The sequence below is a fragment of the Toxorhynchites rutilus genome, chromosome 3, assembly GCF_029784135.1.
Source record: "Toxorhynchites rutilus septentrionalis strain SRP chromosome 3, ASM2978413v1, whole genome shotgun sequence".
Classification (NCBI taxonomy): domain Eukaryota; kingdom Metazoa; phylum Arthropoda; class Insecta; order Diptera; family Culicidae; genus Toxorhynchites; species Toxorhynchites rutilus.
The window spans coordinates 26,686,118-26,709,167 of NC_073746.1; positions in this window are offsets into that span (position 1 = coordinate 26,686,118).

A 23,050-nucleotide genomic window follows, 5' to 3' on the forward strand; every position below is an offset into this window, starting at 1 on the left:
ATGTGTATAACTCAACCGTCAATACCAAAGAACAAGTAAACGATGCCATGTCGTCTACCTACGTGGTATTCAGCGGAAATTCAAAAGCAATCCTAAATTATCCTGAAAATACGTCGATGAACAACGCAGGGATTCTGGATTACCATCATCTATGTTTCACGATGCAGGAGTATCGAACCACCATATAAAAACACTTATTGTCCCTTAAAACAATCACATGCCAAATTTGGCTCCATTTGCTTGGTTAGTTCTCGAGTTATGCAGATATTTGTGTTACGTTGTGTTTGTGTTTCCCCTTATAGAGGAGAGATGGGTATCGCACCACAATAAAAACGTTAGTTGTCCCATAAAACCACCATATGCCAAATTTGGCTCCATTTGCTTGGTTAGTTCTCGAGTTATGCAGATATTTGTGTTTCCCCTTATAGAGGAGAGATGGGTGTCGCACCACAATAAAAACATTAGTTGTCCCATAAAACCACCATATGCCAAATTTGGCTCCGTTTGCATTAGGGATTGTTAACCGGTTTTACCGTTATCGGTTTTACCGGTAATACCGGGTCCTTTTATCATTAGCGAGTTACCGGTAATTTCGGTAATTTTTATTTTTACACCTTAAATAATATTTGCCTTTATGCCGCTTTGAAATATTGCTCGAAACATTACTGGCAGTGTAGCGCCGATTCTACGACCTCAGAACTTCAGTTCAAAAATCGCTGCTAGATCTGAAAACGAAACACAAGATAAGCTTCAGCGATGAAGAACTGACAGCGATAAAGGAATTGGTTGATGTCCTGGAACCAGTTCTGGTCGCTGTTGAACTAACATTGAATCAGTAAAGATGCCGCTATCGCATGAACCTCGGACTAGTCAAAAACATCTTTTTTGACAAAATGGCAAATGACAAAATTTGAAAAACAAAATGCGGTATAAAACTTTTTCTCTTACATTTCCCGATTTTTTAAAAATAGTAAAATTTGAAAAATATCGTTTTTCAGAGGTTTATGCGATAGAGAGATGCCTGCAGATTGTGCATCGACATTAATCGGTACAGTAGAACTTGAGATATCGTTTACTCCAGTTTAAAAAATCTAGTTTCGAAAAAAACGCGTTTGAAGTTCATTGTTATGGTCGTACCGGGTTAGATACCGCATTGCTGAAATGGCTCCAACTCGGTTAATAATGGGATTTTCGATAACTTATTTTTAGGGTATATTCTTGAATGCCTAAACTACAGAAATATGAAGGATTTTTTTTTTGATTTTTTTCAAATTTCTAGACTAGAATACTGCCTTAACAACGAAGTAGATGATTTTGCCCTTAAGCCTCCAAATAGAAAAAAATCGCAAAAATTGTTTTTCATATTTCTGAAGTTTAGGCATTAATAATACTTCCTGTTAAGGATTTTTATAAATTCTCATTATTTACTGAGTAATAGCCATTTTAGTGACGCGGTATCTAATCTGGTGCAGCCGAAAAGCAATACACAGTAGGCGCTGCCCGACCTCTATTCAGTCCAGACTATTTTTAAGTCATCCCAGAAGCTTGAAGCTCATTGATTTTGCTACAAAATGGATAAAAAAAAGTTCAAAACAAAGTGGTCAGCACCTATGTGGATCGAAAAAGAGTAGATTTAGCGGTAATCAACAGATCGCACAAGATGATACCAGTTCCACGCAGATGCGCTTAAAATTGGAAAATTTGTGAGATGAAAAAGTTGTTCATGATAACAATGGCTATTGCATTTTAGGATTCTTCTTTGTTTGACCGCACTTTCATCATGAATTCTGTGTCCTGCACGTGAAAAAAATACTATTTTTTCAATTGCTACACAATGTGATAAGGTTGTGATTGTGATAAAGTGCAGTATATTAAATAATTGGTTTTTATTAATAAAGCATGCAACGCAAATCGCAGACTTATAGCAGCTAGGACAATATGAGGCATTGGAAGAGATAGTAGAAATGTATTCTGTAGCATGATGGATATCTGTCACGGACTGACCAAACTATGTTGATAGATGTAGAAGATGAAAAGCAGTGTATACTAGAGTTGATTCCACTCTTTATTTCTCTCATTTTTGTGTTTTCGGCGTTGATATATGAAAAAAAAAGGTTTCTGGGGAAAATACAGTAAAAAAGTAGCATATATAGTAATGAAATGTAGTTTTAGCCAAGGTTGCTAAACCTAAAAACCAATCTGACATCGAAGCATATGAAGATTGGTAAGAAGAGCATAAATAATCTTGAAGTATAAATAACAAGGAAAATGGAGATGCAGTTATTGAAATGTTCGGAAAATCCGAAGCCAAGCATGAAGTTAAATATGTCAGATACATTGTGGATGGTGTTCAAAACTTTTAAAAACTTTTAGAGCTATTCATCCATACCATGACCAGATATTAAAGAAAAAGGTATGTTCAGAAGTGTATGGATTCTCGTTTATTTAAAGCGAAAAAAGATCGTAAAACTCACTGATGAGACTGTCGATGAATTGTCATTGTCATTGAATTGACAATTCATCCAATCCGAGATTCAGTTGAAAACATGGAAATAAATTATCATGAAAGCTCAACCAAAAAGAATTCTCAACACATGTATTGTCTACCTGGTCGTTCAAGATGGTCCAAGCAGATGACAAAAAAGAAACTGTTGTTGAAAGACCAGTTGTTTTAACCATGACCGTTACCATCTTAGAATTTAAGCTTCCGAATTTGAAAACAATGATCAAACCTTAAATTTGTGAATGTGAATATTTTTCCCGAAGCACGACCATTCAGGAACGCATACGATTGAAATAGTTTCTTTCTTGTCTGTTTGTATGAAATTTATATACTCATCTTAAAAATATTAAACAATATAGGAATCACAATTGGCTCCGAAACTCAAATATTCGCTATAAGACGGGACGAAGCTGGGATCGATCGCTCTGATGTCCAAAGCTTAGAATCATCTAATGAAGATCTTTTGATAATCAGTGCAATCTATTTTTTACGAAGTAAAATTTAGAATCATTATGAAATGAATATTTTTTAGATTATCTATATCTCAAACAGTCTTTGAATGGTGTAGTACCAAACATTCAAACTTATATAAACATTTCAAACGTAAATATAGTGCTCGCAACTAATGTACAGGGTTTTCCATTTCGGGCTTCCGAAAGTATACAGCCCTGCGCGGACAACCGTTTCAGATAGCTGTCAACCAAAGCGTCATATCCATAGCAAGACGGGTCTATGGTACTAGGTGAGGCCGTTTCGTCACTAAGTTGGTTAGGGGAGCGGTATATGAAAACAGTACGGAAGAAAGCAGAAGGGGAATTATTTGCTTGTAGCGTGAAAGAGACAGACTGATCACGAGCGAGCTTCGGCACTAGTGTATTGTGTTTTGTTTACAAACAAAGCACAGTAGACTTCCAAGATGGCTGAAGAGTGGTTTTAGCAAGTTGGCCCACTTTAGGATATACTTCTACGCGCCTTGATCGTTAGTTGAATGTCTGCCATTTTACAATATGGATCGTTCTAGCATCGCACAATGTGTTAATTTTGTTAAATTATACTATAAAAATGATGAAAAACCGGCAAATGTTTTTCGAGCATTACGGACGGATTTTGGTCGTCATGGACGGCCTACAGAGCACACAATCGCTAATGTAGTGCGTAAATTCGAACAAACTGGATCCGTAGCGGATATTGTGAAACCTGTGCATCATCGTAATGTGCGTTCGGCCGAAAATATTGCTGCTGTTGCTGCCAGTATGGAGGATGTTTCGATTCCACGGCGTGCTCAGCAATTGGGATTGTCAAACACATCATTGTGGTGAATTTTGCATTTGGACTTGCACCTACATCCATATAAAGTCCAACTGGTACAAAAATTAGAGCGTGGTGACCATGGAATGTGTCGGGCATACCTCGATTGGGTGAACGAACAACAGCAGCAAAATGCTGAATTTTCGCATCAAATTTTCTTCAGCGATGAGGCACATTTCGAGCTCGGTGGCTATGTGAACACCCAAAATTTCCGTATATGGGGCTCAGAAAATCCACACGTGATTGTTGAGAGGCCATTGCATCCGCCAAAAGTCACTGTTTGGTGCGCATTATGGTCTGGTGGAGTCATCGGGCCGTATTTCTTTGAAAATGAGGACGGCGAGACGGTAACTGTGAATGGTAAGCGCTATGACCGCATGTTAACCGATTTTTTTTGCCACAAATTGAATATATGGATACGGATGACATGTGGTTTCAGCAGGACGGCGCCACGTGCCACACAACACAACCGAACATGGCCATATTGCGCGAAATTTGAGGGACGCATAATTTCGCGTTTTGGTGATGCCAATTGGCCGTCCAGATCATGCGATTTGAACCCGCTAGACTTTTTTTTGTGGGGTTATGCGAAAGACCGTGTCTATGCCAACTCTCCGCAAACTCTTGAACATTTGAAAGACAACATTCGTGAAGTTATGACCGAGATACCGCCCCATATGTGCCGAAAAGTTATCAGCGACTTCTAATCGGGTGGTATTATCTATAAGCTTGTTTCTACGAAGGTCTACGAGCAGGTCATAATGCTTGAGAAAATCCGATAATCGGTGATTTTACGGTGTGACGATGTTGGTGTGAAACGTTCTCTTGATGACGGTGGGATAACAGATACGTCTGCTCCGGTGTCGATAAGATATCGATTAGATGTCTTCAGATCGTGAATGTGAATTCGTTGGACGTTTGCGGAATGGTTCAGGCTGCTGTTGGTATTCTGGTGAAGTGTGTGTTTGCTGCTTATTGCGTCGTCTCGTTATTACTGCAACTATGATTTAATTTTCCTTTGGTCGGGTGTACACCTCGACATTTCCGTCGAAAAAAATACTCTTGACGTTCGGATTATCCCCTTTTACCTTCTCGCATTTTCGAGCTTGTGCACCGTGGCGGTAGTGAAACCAACAGATCCAGCGACGATGTGTCTTGCTTCTAGCTGGGGTTCCATCTCGGCGATTAAATGAACGGGTACGTGGACGACTGTTGTGTCGATCTCGCCCGCGAGTGTTTCCAGACAGGACTTCATCGAGACGTCGTGATAGGGCTTCGATGCGTTGTTCGAGTGACGGTGTTGAAGATGATTTGCTGCAGAGATCTGTTCGCGAGGAGCTTCCAAAATTTTGTCTGCAACTTTAGCTTGATCATCTAACGTAGCAGTTGGCATAGCAGCGATTATGGAACGAGCAGTATTGGGAAGGGCTCTCAGCCAAAGATTCGAAAGAACGTTGTCTGTGCATCCTGCTCCACCCAAGCGTCGCATCTGAGACAAGAGAACGCTCGGCTTTTGATCACCCAAAGACATCCCTGATAGTATGCTAGTTAGTCGTTGTGTTTCCGATGGTTGAAAATGAGCTATTACGGCACTTTTAAGAACATCGTATTTGTCGTTGGTGTTCGTTTCATTACATCTGGAGATAACTGAATGTAGAAACTCTGCACGTGGACCAAGAGCAACGATCACCGCATTAAACTTGAATTTATCATTTTTGATTCCGTTGACACTGAATGCTGCTTCAAGGCAGATAAACCACGTTTCGATGTCGTCTGGATCGAATTCAGGAAAATTTATCTTCGCTATGACTGTCGGTTCTTTAGCATCACTTCTCTCTTCTTCAACCAAGTCACCATTGCCATCGGTATCCAGTGTGTAATTTACATGATTGCAGATGAGAATATCGCGTTCGCGATTCTGTTTCAGGAATTTCGCGATCGCGGCTCAATATTTCGTTTGTCGGGGTCACCAGTTGTGGGGTACTTCTATCCCACGAAATACGGGAACGCGTTAGCGGATAATCAATATTCTTCGGATTTGTAAGAAAAATAGACCGTACGGTTTGGATGTTTTATCAGAACTAAAATATATTTACATCAGGATTTACAATAGAGATAGCATTCGATATGCATGATTGTTGTGTGTGTGTAATACAAATGTGTTATATAATAATGGTTATATAATCAGTTATATGTGTAAGGTACGCCACAAATTCATTTAAAAACCTACAAAATGACATTCTTTCTTTTTTTACTTTATTTCTATGCTGAGAAATATCCTATTTTATGCGACCAAATTATAATTGAAACAGGCGTTAGATTGGTTGACTAATGAACAGAATAACGAGGAAAATTGTTTTGAAATCCGGTCAGAAATTGTGACTGGAATATAATCCTCTGAACCGAAGATTTTCATTTCAAACAGTCATTTTGAATCAAACCTGTTCAGTCAAAGATTTCATTATTAGTAAATTTAACTTTTGGACTAGTAAATGATCCTCCTACATGATGTGATTGAAATGGTGTCTGTACTGTCGTAATCTTGCAAAGAGGGACGAATTTTCAATACGGGACTTTTCGTAAAATTGCATGTATAATCAGCTTACGCGTACATTACGGAAATCTGATCTGTACAAATTGTGTACACATGATGGAAAAACATTGCCATCGGTTTTATTTTTGAAAAAATGCCGTTTTATTTGAGCTATATTGCCAACGCCAGTTTGTTGTGGAAACAGCAAATTTTAATCGCTGTTTCCACAACCGATTGGCGTTCGACCATAAAAGTATGCGAGAATCTGTTTCCAATTATTTTCTCCAAAATGCCGCTGTTGAGCGGAGCATGAGAAGGCATCAGGGAGAGAAGTTCTACACATTTTCCGACTTTGTAACATGCGTTGAACAGGCTAACATAGTTTTTTTTTTTTATAAAAACGTTTATTTGGAACTCGCTTAATTAAAAACAATAACAACTTAGATTAAAATCAAGTGCTTCTACTGTGAGAACATTATTGACATCTAGAACAAAGTTTACGTATACAATAAACATTTTCAGAGCCTTATTTTTTAAATCTCTATTTACACTTTTTAATTCAGGAATTTTTTTTTTTTCATATCTGTATTATAGTGATTTTCAACTCATTTGGCTGGTTCGTCACTTTTTACTTCCATTTTTGGAAGAATGTCGGGAGTGAGAATTGAACTCGTGACCTTCAGCGTGGATGTTACCACTACGCCAGATCGCCTCCCAATTCAGGAATTAGGAACATTTGAAAATTTGATCTTCGATTCAAAATTGCCTCCAATTTCGCTAGAAGATGATTCCACAGGTGCTGCACACGTATACATGTAGAAAACTTATGTTCAAGATCTTCAACTTCATTCTGGCAAAGGTTACACATTTCATTGTCTGTTCGACCCTGTCTGAAGAACATTGCTGCGTTTGGGATTTTTCTGTTCACTAGTAAATAATAAGTTGACTTCTCTTCTGATGTTAATGTTTTATGTCGTAAATTTCGCCAAACTCTATGCCATTGCACATTTGGATGTTCTTCCATGATTTTGGGCATTTTCAGCATGCCGCGATAGAAGCACTCTATCGTGTTTGCAGAAGGGTTCCTCAATACCATTTCTGGGATATAAGGCAATTCCTTGGCTATTTTCTTCAGACATGGGTATAATGTGGGGATACCGTTGACGTTAGGAGGATTCGTCATCTGCGCACTGAATGATGTTGCAAAAGGAGTTTGTTCTTTGCAGGCTAGAAAACGGTTAATCAGCAAGGCCTTGCATTTGTGCATCGGAAGATGAAGGTTCAATCCCCCTTTTTCAATTGGGAGAGTTAATTGCTCCATTGATACTCTACATGTGTATCGTTCCCATATAAATTGTCCAATTCGAGAAGTCATTTTGGCCACTGCCGCGTTAGTAGTGCTGAGTACTGATGCCATGAACCATATTTTGGATGTCACGAACGTGTTCACGAGGATAGCTTTTTGGTGGATGCTTAGAACTCGTGGTTTGAAGAGCCACATGAGTTGTGAAGTTTTTCTTATGGCGTCTCCCCAGTTGAAATCGATGATTTGTTTCAAAGAGTTGAAGTATACGATACCCAGGATTTTCACCGACTCTTGAGTGGTGAGCCAGTCACAGTTTGATGCCATATTCCGTTGACATCCTACCAGGATTGAAGTTGTTCTTGCGAAATTTAGCAAAGCTCCCGAGCACGTTCCAAAATCCATAAACGCTTCTTTAATTAAAACCAGTTTCGATTCGTCTGTCACAATTATGGATATGTCGTCCGCATATGCTACAACGAGTTCTAAGGGATGGTTGCAAATGGAAGTGAGTTTTTCTAGGAGAGGGTGCAGGTAAAGGACAAAAAGGTGCATACTCAGTGGATCACCTTGACGGACTGAGCATTGAATAGGAAACTCGATGGTAAGATTTCCGTTCACAAGCGCACGAGAATGAGACAAAGACATGATCTTTTGGATAAGCGATACAATACCAGGGTGGAAACGCATACTCCACATAACAGACAATAGATAATTCACGTTTACACGGTCAAAAGCATGATCCAAATCAAAGGAGATAAGTCTTCCAGATCTATTAGTGAAGTTTATTTCCGCGATCCTGTCTTTTATAGAGCATACAGCTTCAAATATATTTCGCTTGGAATTTGAGCATTTCTGATTTGAGTTTAAAATATTGTTTTCTTTTATAACCTTTTCCACTCTTTGCTTTAAAATGCGTGCAAGAATTTTATAATCAAAATTTAGCAGAGATATGGGTCTGTATCCATTGATTGTATCATCATCACCTTTTTTCTTGCTAAGGACAATAACGCCATCCATAATTTTTTTCCTTATGTTACCATTGAGTGCTTCATTAATTATAAGATTGAGTTGACGATGGATTATGTCAAAGGTTTTAACATAGAATTCTTTTGGGAGTCCGTCACACCCAGAAGCTTTTCTCGATGCGCTAGATTTGATAGCAAAAAAGATTTCTTGAGTAGTAATCTCGTCCATCGCTTGCATGTTGGATGGTGAATTTTGAGGGATTTCACGGTTACTAGGGAAATTATTATTGTTAGGTAAGATTACGGCTGAGTATAGTTCCTGAAAATATTGACCAACGTGTCTCTCAATTTCGTGAGGATTTATCAAGGTATTGCTTCCTTGTCTAATTGTCTTAATAGCTGTATTATTCCGACGTTTGAGACGATCCCCTAGTTGAAACGATGAAATGTTTCACCTGATATGTATTGATCATTGATTCGTTCGAAGGCTTTCGAAAAGTTACTTTGAAGCCGCAGCATCTGTGCTTTAATTTTATTCACTTCTGCTATTCCTTGAGGATTCGTGTACAGATTATCATAAGATTCGCGAAGCTTGTAGTATAATAACTGATAAGTAGCATGAAACTCCCGAAATGCAAGATTTGTCTTCCATTTGAAAAAGCTAAGAGTTTTTGGCTTGGCATATTCTATCCACCATGCCATCCAGCTGTCATAGTTTCTTTTTTCTCTCACCCAACGTTGCCATTTACCCTCATACTCTTCGAGGTTTTCGAAAGTCAGGATATGAGGTCGAATTGACCAGAATCCACGACCATGTGGTTTACCAAGATGGGGAAGACAGCATCTTATTTTGTACGCTTTATGATCAGAAAAAGGTGTTACGAAATACTCTGACGTGCGAAGGTGTGAAATCAAGGCAGAGGACACATAAATTCGATCTATACGAGAAGCACAATTGTGACGAACAAAACTGAACGCAATTTGGTTCCTATTAAGATGATCCCAACTATCGCAAAGCTGTAGGTTATCTATCAGATGTCTGAGCGCTTGACTGTATTTACTGGACCCGGTCGCATCTTTGGTGGATACGACACAATTGAAATCCCCGCCAAGTATTAAATGAGTCGGAGAATTCCGAAGGTAATTGGGGAGAGTGTGTCTGAAGAGGAACTCACGAGAGGATGCATTTTGAGTGCCTGAATTAGCATATACATTGCAGATTGTTACGGAGGTAGCAACAATTAAGGAGATAATTCGACTGTCTATACTGCGCTGAACATTTGAAAATGGGATGTGAGATTTAAGAGCTATGGCAGTGCCTCTTTTGGAACTATCTACGTTTGTGATCACATTGAAACCTAGTATGGACAGATGAGAATTTTCGACTTCTTGTAAAAGTATGATTTCAAAATCCATTGAACGAATAAATGTGCACAAGGATTGAATTTTGTTCGCATTAGATATAGCATTAATGTTGATACAACCAATGTTGTAGCTAATAAGAGTGTTGTTCATATCGCATTAGGTTCGAATTCCGAGGTATATTTTGCTACAGAGTTGGGGACCGATTACCCGCGGTCTACTCGGAGTTAATAGAAGGAACCATGTTTGGGATGTTGGTTGTTGGAGGGTTTTTTTGGAGAGTTAGTTTTGGTTTCTTAGTATGTTTTCTAGTACGCTTAACTGCTTTGAATGATTCATTTTCACGAGACGAATCACAACTTTCACTATCGGAAATTTCCATCGAGATATTACTAGAATTGGGAACAATGGATGGGAGTTTAAAAGCACTCACTGAACTCGTTGTAGCTGTAACAATTTTATCTTTCTCTAGCTGAGAAGATCGCTCATCTGTTGAGTTACCGATGGAAATCTCCTGTGTTGGCTCTTGGTTTTGGTTGCTGCTTGGGGCGACGGAATCAACAGGTTCGACAGAGGAGTGAGAAGCAGAGACATTGTTTGTTTCTAACGAAGTAATCGATTGTGTTGGATTCAGAGATGAAAAATTGGGCAGCAGTTTAAGTGCCGAGTTCGAGTTTTTCCGTACTATATCGGCAAAACTCGTGGATGGTTCGTTGTTTGGTTGTGTGTTGGTGGAATGCGCCGCTTGCTTCAAACGATTGTTGAGGTTAACCTTTTGTCCTAAGAGTCTTTTATTCTCCACACAAGTAGAACCAGGGTGGGATAGATTTGTACAATGACGGCATGTTTGAGGTTGATTTCGATAGGAGATCAATGTTTGCTCACCTTGAACAAAAGATTTGATGTGGTGCCTTAGAACCATTTTGGCGACCCGCACGCCTGACGAAATTCCCTTGAAAGCGAAATTCTCACCCCAGATCACCTCCTTAATTGTGATTACGTCCCCAAAAGGCTTTAAAAATGCAGCGATTTCTTCGTTCCGAACATTTTCGGAAAGGTCATGGATCTTTACTTCAATGCCTCCGTCATCCATAAAGAGACGCACTTTGATCTTCGTCTTGTTAACCTCAAGTTCATGTTTTTCATGATGCTGCTCGACGACATTTTGAGCAGATTGCAAATCACAACACTTCACTTGCGCACAGTTTTGTGCGTGGTTCATTTGTAGTCTAATAACTTGTTCAACTCTCAATCCGAGAGTGTTGTGCACAAACGTGTGGATTTCTTCAAATGATGGTCTCTTTGGAAAATTAGTGAAGTCGATTTTAAATGTATTCTCACGAGCACGCACGGAAGCCATAATTGCTATGGTATCACAAAGCAAAACTTGTCGTCAGGTAGTACTGACGCGGAAAAGATCTGTACACACCGAAGTGTGCGTACGAAAAAGAAACGATGCGGAGAAAAATTTGAATACGTCTGGTTGTGGCAAGAGCTCGAACCTAACTGTAGTTGAGAACCCGATTGTAACAATTATAGACAGCACCATTTTTTTTCCAATCCAAAATGCAATTGAAAACATTGAAAACATAAAATAATGCCGTCCAAAATCATCCGATGTAAAGCAGATACAGTTTATGCGAGGATGTTTTGAGTTTTGTTACAAAATGCGTTTCGATGGAGGATTTAGAAAAGTGTAGCTTTTCACCAAATCCTACATTTACCCTTCAATCAACACTCAGCTTCAATCCATCTGAAAGAGAAATGAGCAGGTGAGAAAGTAAACAGCGTCAAGAAGCTTTATCGCTTGGTACCTGAGGATAGAAGACATCATTGCCATCGAAAGACATCAATTCTTGTAATCAACAAAGAAATTGATCATTCTTCGGCATAAGCTTCGAGTAACCGGTCATGTGCTGTGAGCGTCTCCGTTAAAGCATTGTTTTCGGTTACCGTTGGCTGTTATTTTTTTTTATCGCCCGGGTGTGCTTTTTTCGCGCGTTTTCGAACTGTTCGAGATATCGTAAAACGCAGTGTGAACTCGGAATTAGTGAGAAAAGCAGAATCATCAAAGCCTGGCAAGGCCAGCCGGCTTTCAGTTTTCGCCGATTTGTCGCCATCGCAATCGAAGTCGGACATCGGTGCTCAGTTGCACGCACACAATACCAGCGCGATTCGCTGTTCACTTACAGCAGTGTGAAGGAGAGCATCACTTCTTAGTGGTATGTGATAGTGCCGAGCGCTCAAGCGCTCCGATTGAGAAGCAAGCAGCGGTTGCCAGTTCATCAGCACTGGGTGCATTGTGGTGAATAGAAATATATAAGATATAAGATTTTTTTTTTATAATTTTTTTTTTTAATTATTATTATTATTAAAACAAAATATTAGATTATAAGTACCAATTACAGAATGGCAGAAGGAGGGGGAGGATCTCCAGATATGGAGATCTCTGATGATGACTCCCCTCTGGTTGAAAAAACAAATAAAGGAACAGCGAAGACACTTAAACGCGTTCCTACATCAGAGGATGTTTCGTCCGGGGACGAGTCTGCTAACTCTAGCAAGCCCCCCTCTAAAAAACCTGCAAATATCTCCTCTCCAACCCCCCTCGCTCCTACCCCAGCTCAGATTTCGCCTCCCCATCCTGTTGTCCCCGATCCCCTTCAATCCTCGTCATCTCCTTCTCCTCCTGTTGTCTTCTCTCCACGTGTCAAGGTCTATCCTGAAGATGCACCTGGAACTGGTCCGTGGGTTGTTTTCTTCAGGCCTAAGCCAAACGGAAAAGCACTTAATGTTATTCAGATCATGAAAGATCTGGCAAGATACTCCTCCGTGACAGAAATTACGAGGGTTAGACCGACCAAACTGCGTGTTGTCGTGGCTGATCGGAAAGACGCAAACGGTATTGTCGTCGACCAGAGGTTTACCCTGGAATATCGTGTCTACGTGCCTTCCCATGACGTAGAAATCTCGGGGGTGATAACCGAAACGGGTATGACGTGCAAATCAATTATGGAAGGAGATGGCAGATTTAAAAAGCTGCCTTTGATTAAGGTTAAAATCTTAGAATGCCGACAACTCGGCAAAGTCTCCCAGGAAGGGAAAGAATCGAAATTTACGCCGTCCGACTCGTTTAGAGTCACTTTTGCTGGTTCCGCCCTCCCTGACTACGTTATGGTGGACAAATTGAGGCTACCGCTGCGACTCTTCGTGCCAAAGCCCATGACTTGCCTGAAATGCAAGTCAGTTGGTCACACAGCAGCTTACTGCGCCAACAAGGAGCGCTGTGCCACTTGCGGAGAGCAACATGTGGACAAATCCTGCAGTGCGATTGAGCAAAAGTGTCCATATTGCGGAGGAAATCCGCACGTGCTCTCGGCTTGTGAAACTTACAAGAGTCGCTGGGAGAAGCAGAAGCGCTCTTTAAAGGAACGCTCGAAGCGCACTTTTGCGGAAATTTTGAAGGGCGCTTCTCCATTGGCCCAACAGCAACAACCTTTAACCGCAAACAATGTCTTCGCTTCGCTGCCAGTTGACGAAATGGAAGCGGATACAGCTAACGAGGGCACACCGTACATCTTCCAAGGGAATCCCCGGCGCAAAAATGTGACCACTCCCAAAGTTCAAGGACAAGCCCCTCCGGTTATACCCTCTGTTAGCATGCCTAAAAAATCGAGTGCAGCGGACAAGCAAAATCAGGTTCCTCCTGGCTTCCGTGGGAATAATTCACCTTCGAACGACCCAGCACTCGAAGGGACATCAAAAACCCCAACTGTCCCCATTTTACCGTCCAGTTCAACTTCCCAATCGGGATTTATAAAGTTGACTGACCTTGTGGCTCAAATCTTCACATGCTTTAATGTTTCCGACTCCATCAGAACCATTGTCATATCAATGCTTCCAGTATTAAAGACAATTTTACAACAATTGATGCAAACATGGCCCCTCCTTGCAATGATTATCTCTCTTGATGTCTAATTCAAATAGAGAGGTCGGAGATATCACTGTTTTACAGTGGAATTGTCGTAGTCTTATCCCTAAATTGGATACATTCAAATTTTTAATTCATAACTTCAATTGTGATGTTTTTGCTCTGTCCGAAACTTGGCTTTCTTCGCGAGATGATCTCTCTTTCCACGATTTTAATATTATACGCTTGGACCGTGATGACAGATACGGAGGGGTGCTATTGGGGATCAATAAGTGCCACTCATTTTTTCGAATTGACCTTCCACCTATTGGAGAGATTGAAGCTGTTGCTTGTCATGCAAACATCAGAGGAAAAGACCTCTGTATTGTCAGCTTGTATTGGCCTCCGAGAGCTGCGGTTAGCCGCAAGCAACTTGTTGACATGTGCTCACTCCTTCCTGAGCCACGATTGATCTTGGGAGACTTCAATTCTCACGGAACTGCCTGGGGGGAACAGTACGACGACAATCGTTCACTGTTGATATATGATCTTTGTAACAGCTTCAATATGACACTTTTGAACACTGGGGAAACAACACGTATACCTAAACCTCCTGCTAACCCAAGTGCTCTTGACCTCTCGCTTTGCTCGAATTCACTATCGTTAGATTGCAAGTGGAATGTAATCCAGGACCCCAACGGTAGTGATCACTTGCCAATCAAAATTTCCATCACCATTGGGTCGAATTTTTCTGAATCTATAAACATGGCATATGACCTCACAAGACACATTGACTGGAAAAAATATGCGGACGCGATTGCTCTAGCCATCAATTCCAGAGATGGTTTACCTCCATTGGAGGAGTATAACTTCCTTTCTCGTTTGATCTATGACAGCGCGGTTCGCGCTCAAACGAAACCCATCCCAGGCTCCACTATTCGTCGAAGGCCTCCCAATCCATGGTGGGATAGCCAATGTTCCAAGCTTTATCAGGATAAATCGAACGCATTCAAAGCTTTTCGGAAACGTGGAACCATTGAAAATTTTCAATCGTATTTGGACCTTGAAAATCAATTTAAAAACTTGATCAAAGGGAAAAAACGTGCTTATTGGCGAAATTTCGTGGGAGGTTTGTCACGAGAAACGTCAATGAAAAAATTATGGAAAGTGGCTCGAAACATGAGAAATCGCTCTTCATCCAATGAAAGCGAGGAATATTCACATCGATGGATTTTTAATTTTGCACGGAAGGTTTGTCCTGATTCCGCTCCTGTGCAAAAAATTGTTCGAGATATACCACAAGATAGGTGCGATCTTGATTCCGAGTTTTCGATGGTAGAATTCTCTCTTGCTCTCCTTTCATGTAACAATTCTGCTCCGGGATCGGATAGAATTAAGTTCAACTTGCTGAAAAACCTCCCTGATGTGGCGAAACATCGCTTGTTGAATTTATTCAATCGGTTTCTGGAGAATAATATTGTTCCAGATGATTGGAGACAAGTACGAGTTATAGCTATTCAAAAACCCGGAAAACCCGCGTCCGACTTCAATTCGTACCGCCCAATAGCAATGCTGTCTTGTATACGGAAATTGTTGGAGAAAATGATCTTGTTTCGCCTTGATCGATGGGTTGAAACGAATGGCCTACTCTCAGATACACAATATGGGTTCCGCAGGGGCAAGGGGACGAATGATTGTCTTGCGTTGCTTTCTTCAGAAATTCAAATGGCTTACGCCGGAAAAAAACAAATGGCTTCAGTATTCTTGGACATAAAGGGGGCCTTTGATTCTGTTTCAATAGAGGTTTTGACAGACAAATTACACTCTCGGGGTCTGCCGCCTCTATTGAATAATATGTTATATAACTTGCTTTGTGAGAAGCATTTGAACTTTTCTCACGGAGATTCGGCAGTAAGTCGGGTCTCTTACATGGGCCTCCCCCAGGGCTCATGTTTAAGCCCCCTTTTGTACAACTTCTATGTAAGCGACATCGACAATTGCCTTACACAAAATTGCAGCCTAAGACAACTTGCAGATGATGGAGTGGTCTCTGTTGTAGGATCAACAGAATCCGACCTACAAGAACCCTTACAAGATACTTTGAACAATTTTTCAACCTGGGCCATTGGGCTAGGGATCGAATTCTCCACGGAGAAAACAGAGATGGTGGTTTTTTCTAGGAAGCATAGACCAGCAAAACCAAAGCTTCAACTTTTGGGTAAACCGATCACTCATGCTATGTCATTCAAGTATCTTGGGGTCTGGTTCGACTCCAAATGTACTTGGGGGGCCCATATTAGGTATCTGAGTAAAAAATGCCAACAAAGAATAAATTTTCTCCGTACAATTACCGGCACCTGGTGGGGAGCCCATCCCGAAGATCTTATAATGTTGTATAGAACAACTATTCTCTCAGTGATGGAGTATGGCAGTTTCTGTTTTCAATCAGCTGCCAAAACACACTTAATTAAACTCGAGCGAATTCAGTATCTTTGTCTCCGTATTGCGTTGGGATGTATGCCCTCAACGCATACCATGAGTCTCGAGGTTTTGGCAGGCCTACTCCCACTAAAAGATCGCTTCAATTTATTATCTCTTCGGTTCTTCATCCGGTGTAAGGTCATGAACCTATTGGTGATCGGAAATTTTGAGCGGCTGATCGAGCTAAATTTTCACTCCGGATTCATGAGTTCATATCATGAATTCATCTCCATGCAGGTTGATTCTTCTTCGTATATTCCCAACCGTGTTTGTTTCCCTGACTACATCAATTCCTCTGTGCATTTTGATCTGTCCATGAAGCAAGATATCCATGGATATTCAGATTACCAACGATCGAGGATCGCTCCAACGATCTTCGATGAAAAATATAGGGGTATCAATTGTGATAATATGTACTTTACTGATGGGTCCACTATAAATGAGTCCACAGGATTTGGAGTGTTCAACGAATTTTTTAGCACCTCACACAGTCTTCAGAATCCTTGCTCAGTGTATATTGCTGAATTGGCAGCAATTCATTGGGCGCTGGACAGCGTCGCCTCACGACCTGTTGAACACTATTACATTGTAACGGATAGTCTTAGCTCTGTCGAAGCTATCCGTTCAGTGAGGCCGGAAAAGCACTCGCCGTACTTCCTTGAGAGAATACGAAAAATTTTGAGTGCTTTATCCAGACGCTGTTATGTCATTACCTTTGTGTGGGTCCCTTCTCATTGCTCAATTCCGGGTAATGAGAGGGCTGACTCATTAGCAAAGGTAGGTGCGATTGAAGGCGATATTTATCAGCGTCAAATCGCCTTCAATGAATTTTACTCTTTAGTCCGCAAAAATACCATCGCTAACTGGCAACGCAAATGGAACGAAGATGAATTGGGCCGGTGGCTTCACTCGATTATCCCTAAGGTTAGCCTCAAACCATGGTTCAAAAGTCTGGACTTGAGTCGGGACTTTATTCGCACCTTCTCCCGACTCATGTCCAATCACTGTTCGTTAGACGCGCTACTCTTTCGTTTCAATCTGGCCGGCAGCAATATCTGCGTTTGTGGCCAAGGTTACCACGACATCGAACACGTTGTTTGGTCGTGCGAGCTATATCTTGTCGCCAGATCGAATTTAGAAAACTCCCTTCGGGCCCGAGGAAGGCAGCCCAATGTGCCGGTGAGAGATGTGTTGGCTCGGTTAGACCTTGATTACATGTCCCAAATATATGTTTTCCTTAAATCTATCGATGTTCGTGTGTGATTATCCTTATATCCTTATACCCTCCATTTCTTCCTTTGTGAGTAATTGGTCCGCTTGCTATAAACAGAAGAATGAAATGTAAATTCACAACTGATGTACGAATAGATTTATGAATTGAGTGTGTGTGATTATCAACATTGTAATAATTTCCTTATACCCCATCCTTTTCCTGAGAAAATGTCACCCTTTTAATCTCGAGTCCACCACGAGTAATCGGTTTCCCACATTACTAACCATAGATTTAAGAAAATTGTTCATATATATAGTTTTAAAAATATATTTAAGATTTCGGCTCCTTTAAACTTATGTAACTGAGCCTGTAAAAATAAACGAATTTATAAAAAAAAAAAAAAAGAAATTGATGAGTTTAAACTAATTAGTCACAATTTTTATGTTCAATATGTGATCGATCAAGGATAATTTTTTTCCTTTGAGATGAGTTTGATTTTATGAACTTAAATATTTGACGAGATTTATAAACAGAGCAAAGTACATGATTTGTAGTTCTGAAACAAAATTGCTATTATAAATGTAACACTGCATGGGGATGGACAGTTTTGAATTAAAATGTTTGGCATGACGAGCTTTTCGGAAAAGTGATTTTCATTATGCTAAACGTTTATTACGGAAGATGTTGTTATGTGGAGTTTGCTGTCCCTGCTAATCCATTCTATGCTATCAGATCAGATAAAAAAATTACTTCGCATCACAATCAAATTACGACACACCATAGGGAAAATGGCGCTTGCGCCACATCACAGTGGAAATGGCGCTTGCGTCACTCCGTTTTTAGGCTTTTACGAGGTCATTTTTTCACATTTCTGTAAAACTCCGCAGTTGTTTGAAAGTATCTGGTATTCTTTATCGATCTATAACAAAAAAAAGTATAATGTCAATTTTGGCGCTTGCGTCACTTTGCGAGATTACGGCAGTGTACAGATCCTCGAGAAAAATCAAATGTGTTCCTAATGATGAGCATATTCTAATAATAAATTGCTTTTTGAATGTTATATTTAATCGCTGTATGTTCGACAAAAACACCTTTACGCGATCGACATAATATCCAGGTACACAGCAAATAAAATCCCACCAATTTTTAAATCTTTTACCACTAGTGTACGCAGGAACTCATGCGCATTCAGGAAATTTTGATCAAAGCCCCGAAACACTCACCTGGTTCCCGGGAATCCGAATGTTTGGAATAATGTTCCAAGACTTGTTTGAAGTCACTGAATTATGATTATCTGCCTTGGAAAAACTTTAGTATTCGACGAAATCTTAAAAGCGATAGCCTGTCGTGATTTTTTCTGTTTCATTCAAAGATGAATGAATAAATGATTACACTACATTCGTTGTTCATCTGTCAAGAAAAACCATTGAAAAAACAGGAAGTGGGTTATATCTATGGTATAACCGCAAGGGTGACGTAGGACTATCGTTGATTTAGAGATCATTTGTTTGAAGATGAATCTAAATCTATTCTGAATGAATGAATAAATGAATATTTGGGGGACTTGGAAAACGCGAGCGTTACGTTGGAGGCACAAGGTTTTATGCATTCAATATAGGTTACGAAAAACCTTGTTCTGCAGAATAAACTTCAGAAGCTTTCCTGCTAACTGTACTTGATTGACAAATCACAAACCCAAATATATTATATGGATATTTTATGGATAGGAAACATTAAAATAAACTCTTTCGCTTGAATTTAATTTTCAATTCCAAGGGAATTGGCAGATTATTTTCCAGCAACGATTAGATATTTCCACATTTTCATCGATACTGGAAGCCCACCAGTGGTTAATGCTAATTCGATAACCACCTGTTAATAGCACTTGATTGAAACATATTTGGTCACAGTGTTACATGGATAGAAAACATTCAAATAAACTCTTTCACATGAATGTATTTTTAAATTCCCAGAGGAACTGGCAGATTATTTTTCAGCAATGATTAGATCTTTCCGGAACTTTCTCGATGCTGAATGGCATCCAAACGGAAAGAATTCTGCGCGTGTATGTGTCGATCCTTCGCCGTCCACCTCCTCCAGCACGTTAGGCAACGATGTTGTCTTGTCGATGTCCTCACGAAAAATGAATGTGTCTCACCACCAGAATATCGCTTAAGTATGCTTTTTGTGTGTGATTGAATCGAGAGAAGGCGTGGTTTACGATGGCAATTTGGAAGGCAAACTAGAGGGGAATGAACTCTCTGAGCTCGAAACTTTCGGCGACTAGGCAATAATCGATTGCGTACGCATACAATATTGGATACGGAAATATCCTACTGATGGGGAAGAATAATCTTCAGAAGCTTTCCTGCTAATTACACTTGGTTGAAAAATTACAAAATCAAATGTATTTGATCGCTGTGTTATATGGTTAGAAAACATTAAAATAAACTCTTTCACATGAATGTATTTTTTAATTCCCAGAGGAACTGGCAGGTTATTTTCCAGAAATGATTAGATCTTTCCGGAACTTTCCGGCTACTAATGGCATTCAAACGGAAAGAATTCCGCGCGTGTATGTGTGTGTAGCGATGTCTTCCCGGGGAACCGTTTGTGGCATCACTCTCCTCCTGATGGATTCCCTTCTGGGCTAAGGTGCACAAACAGGCTCTTGGTGACACCGTTCATCCGCGCTTTCATGATAAACGAAGAGCTTCACCACAACAGCGACAACATGCTCCAATCGCTGTACAATTAAAACTGAGTGGATTTCCGAGCGGCGCTCGCTTATATACCGATTGGTGATTTCAATAGCCTGTTTTGAAAGCAATTTTAATAACTATTGAAACAAGTTTTTGGATCTAAAAGTAACAAGTATAGAACGCGTAGACATTTTATCTTTCGAATGAAGTGTTTATCATACCATTTCGTTCAGTTGTTTAGGAGCTATTAACGCTCAAAATCTCGGTCTCCGGCGTAACGCTTTCGTTTTCGAAACTTTGATTTTACACCCCGGTATAGAAATGAAAGACGTAGTCCTACGTCAAAACGTTCAATTGATAACTAGTCATGATTAAATTTACAGTAATTAGGAGCGTCTGAAGAGAGTGTGTACCATGTTATGAGTCGCTATTTGCACACAGGAAGGGTGGACTATCATCACAACACAATAATCGAAACCGCATTGCTATTGCTCTCATCCTGCCGATTCGACATCTCAACAACAACAACATACAAAAAAATGTCCCCGGAAACAATCACAACTCGCATCATGAAGGATGACATTAGCGAGCGGAAAACGTCTTTCGCTGAACGCAGCCAACTTCTGGATGGCCAAGATTTCATCGGCAGATAACCAAGCGTCCAGACAGAGAGGAAGGAGCGCACTTGGTTGTCTCCCAAACACCGGCCGGATTCGATGTTCGTCAGCGATGTCGCTCTGATTGTTTTCAATTAAGACGTTGAAATTTGATCGAGATCTGCCAGACTGACAGACCCGTCGGCTTTTGGACGAACTGTCGGCGGCGGCCAAACACAAGAGGCCAAACATCAAACAGATTCGCGTGGTTCAGAGGCCGTTGGACTAATTAGGTGCGGATCGATGCGCAGGGCTGGTGGTGGTGGTGGGAAAGGACTCCAGGCTGGGGGAAGAGTGCGGTGAATGCTGTTATTATCTTAAACATAATTTATGTAACGGAGAAAATCGCTCCTTTCACTTCTTGACCCGGTTATGGATGGATGTTTTTGACACTAGCCATTAAAGGCTAAATTATTGGAAGTGGTGATCTTTTGTTTGACGCTGCGCTGCGAAGAAATTCGAAAGTTGATTGAAGATGATTATTGGTTCTTGCGCTCCAGAACGTGTTTATCGATACAACTAAATTTGACACTTGAATTTACCCACAAGAACATTAAGAAAAAGGCGTAAAATTTTCTACGATTTCACCAGAAAGATACCGATTATATTTATGTGTCGAAAACCCGTAATTAAAGCCAACAGGTCGTCGTTATATAAAGTGACCACGCGAATGTAACGCTCGAGCCAGATCTGTCACCACTAAAGCTGTGATTATAGTTTTATGGACTCCTCGCGAATGGTCTATCCTCGCGACATTTGCACCATGCGATCAGCATCCCCCTAATGGTTGGGATGGTTTTTATAGCGCAGGACGCCCGTTCGTCTATAAAATAGTAGTTTATCCCCGAGGATAATCTGCCATTTCTCTCCCAATGAGCGTAAATTTATGAAAGCCAATAAAATTTGATACCGCTGAATGTGTCGTTCGTAGCGTTGTCAACTCAATCTCGCAGTCTTCGCAGGTTTTGCAATGGCTTCTTGGCGTACAAACCACCAGCGCGAGAAAATGAAATGCATAAATTATTTTAAATTAATCAAAAGTATTAATTATGCACACCTTCAAAACGCAATGAAATTTGATACATTTTCTCGCCAATCCGAAGACACGCCAGGGACAGACCGAAATTAAGGTGTGAAACCTCCGTGAAGCTATACTCACCTCTGGCTGGATCGAAAACGGGAATTGACCGGCTCTGTCTCTCGCTCGATTGGCCCTCGAGGGCAGCAATTTCAAGAAGCGTTTCGCAGTTCACACGTCGAGGCCTCGCGGTTCAATTGCACTCTTTCCGCAAGAATACCGATGCGCACCGACATGATGCGGTGTGATTCGAATTGAAGGGTGTAATGTCACCTCGTTAACCACGTGACGTTTGTGGTTTCACACGACGACGTGTGATGCTGACTTGGATATGGTGCTGCAGCTTGGGCGGTGAGAAGATACGCCTGCCCGATGCAGTCGAAATAGGGTGTCAAATATTTAATTCGCGCCTTCCTCCCCCTCCCTACTGTCCCCCGAGCAAATTCGCTGACGGATAATGGGCGAAAGTGGAGAAAACCGATCAACATCCGTGTGTGGTAAGCCATAATTAGGTCCTCTTCCCCGGAGGTGCATATCGATATGTATTATCACTGAAAATGCTCTTGTTTACAAAGTAGATCAAGGGTTTCCACCTTTTTTTATTAGCACAAATATGACTTCTTGTACCCAACTCTACAACACTTACATATACAAGCTATTACATATTACAATCTAATAAAATCATTTCAAATAACTTTAATCTAACCTGAGGGCACAGTTTTTATAGTTCGTAATTTGTTCTCGATGATATCGTTCCAGGTTTCAGGCCAACACTCTTTTATTTTTGCCTTTATTTGAGCTTTACCATGAGATGTGGCTAGAATAGGATCATTAATAAATAAAATAAGATTGCTTGGAAAGTTCTACTACCGTTCCATTTCCATATTTTCGAGAATGACTCGGAATCCATCAAAAGTTTACTTATAATTACTTTACCATAGCCATTTGTAATTTTTAAATCGTCTCGAATATTTTGGATATCTAGATTATCACTGAAAATATTCTCAATAGCTTTCAGAGAACTCAGGGAATC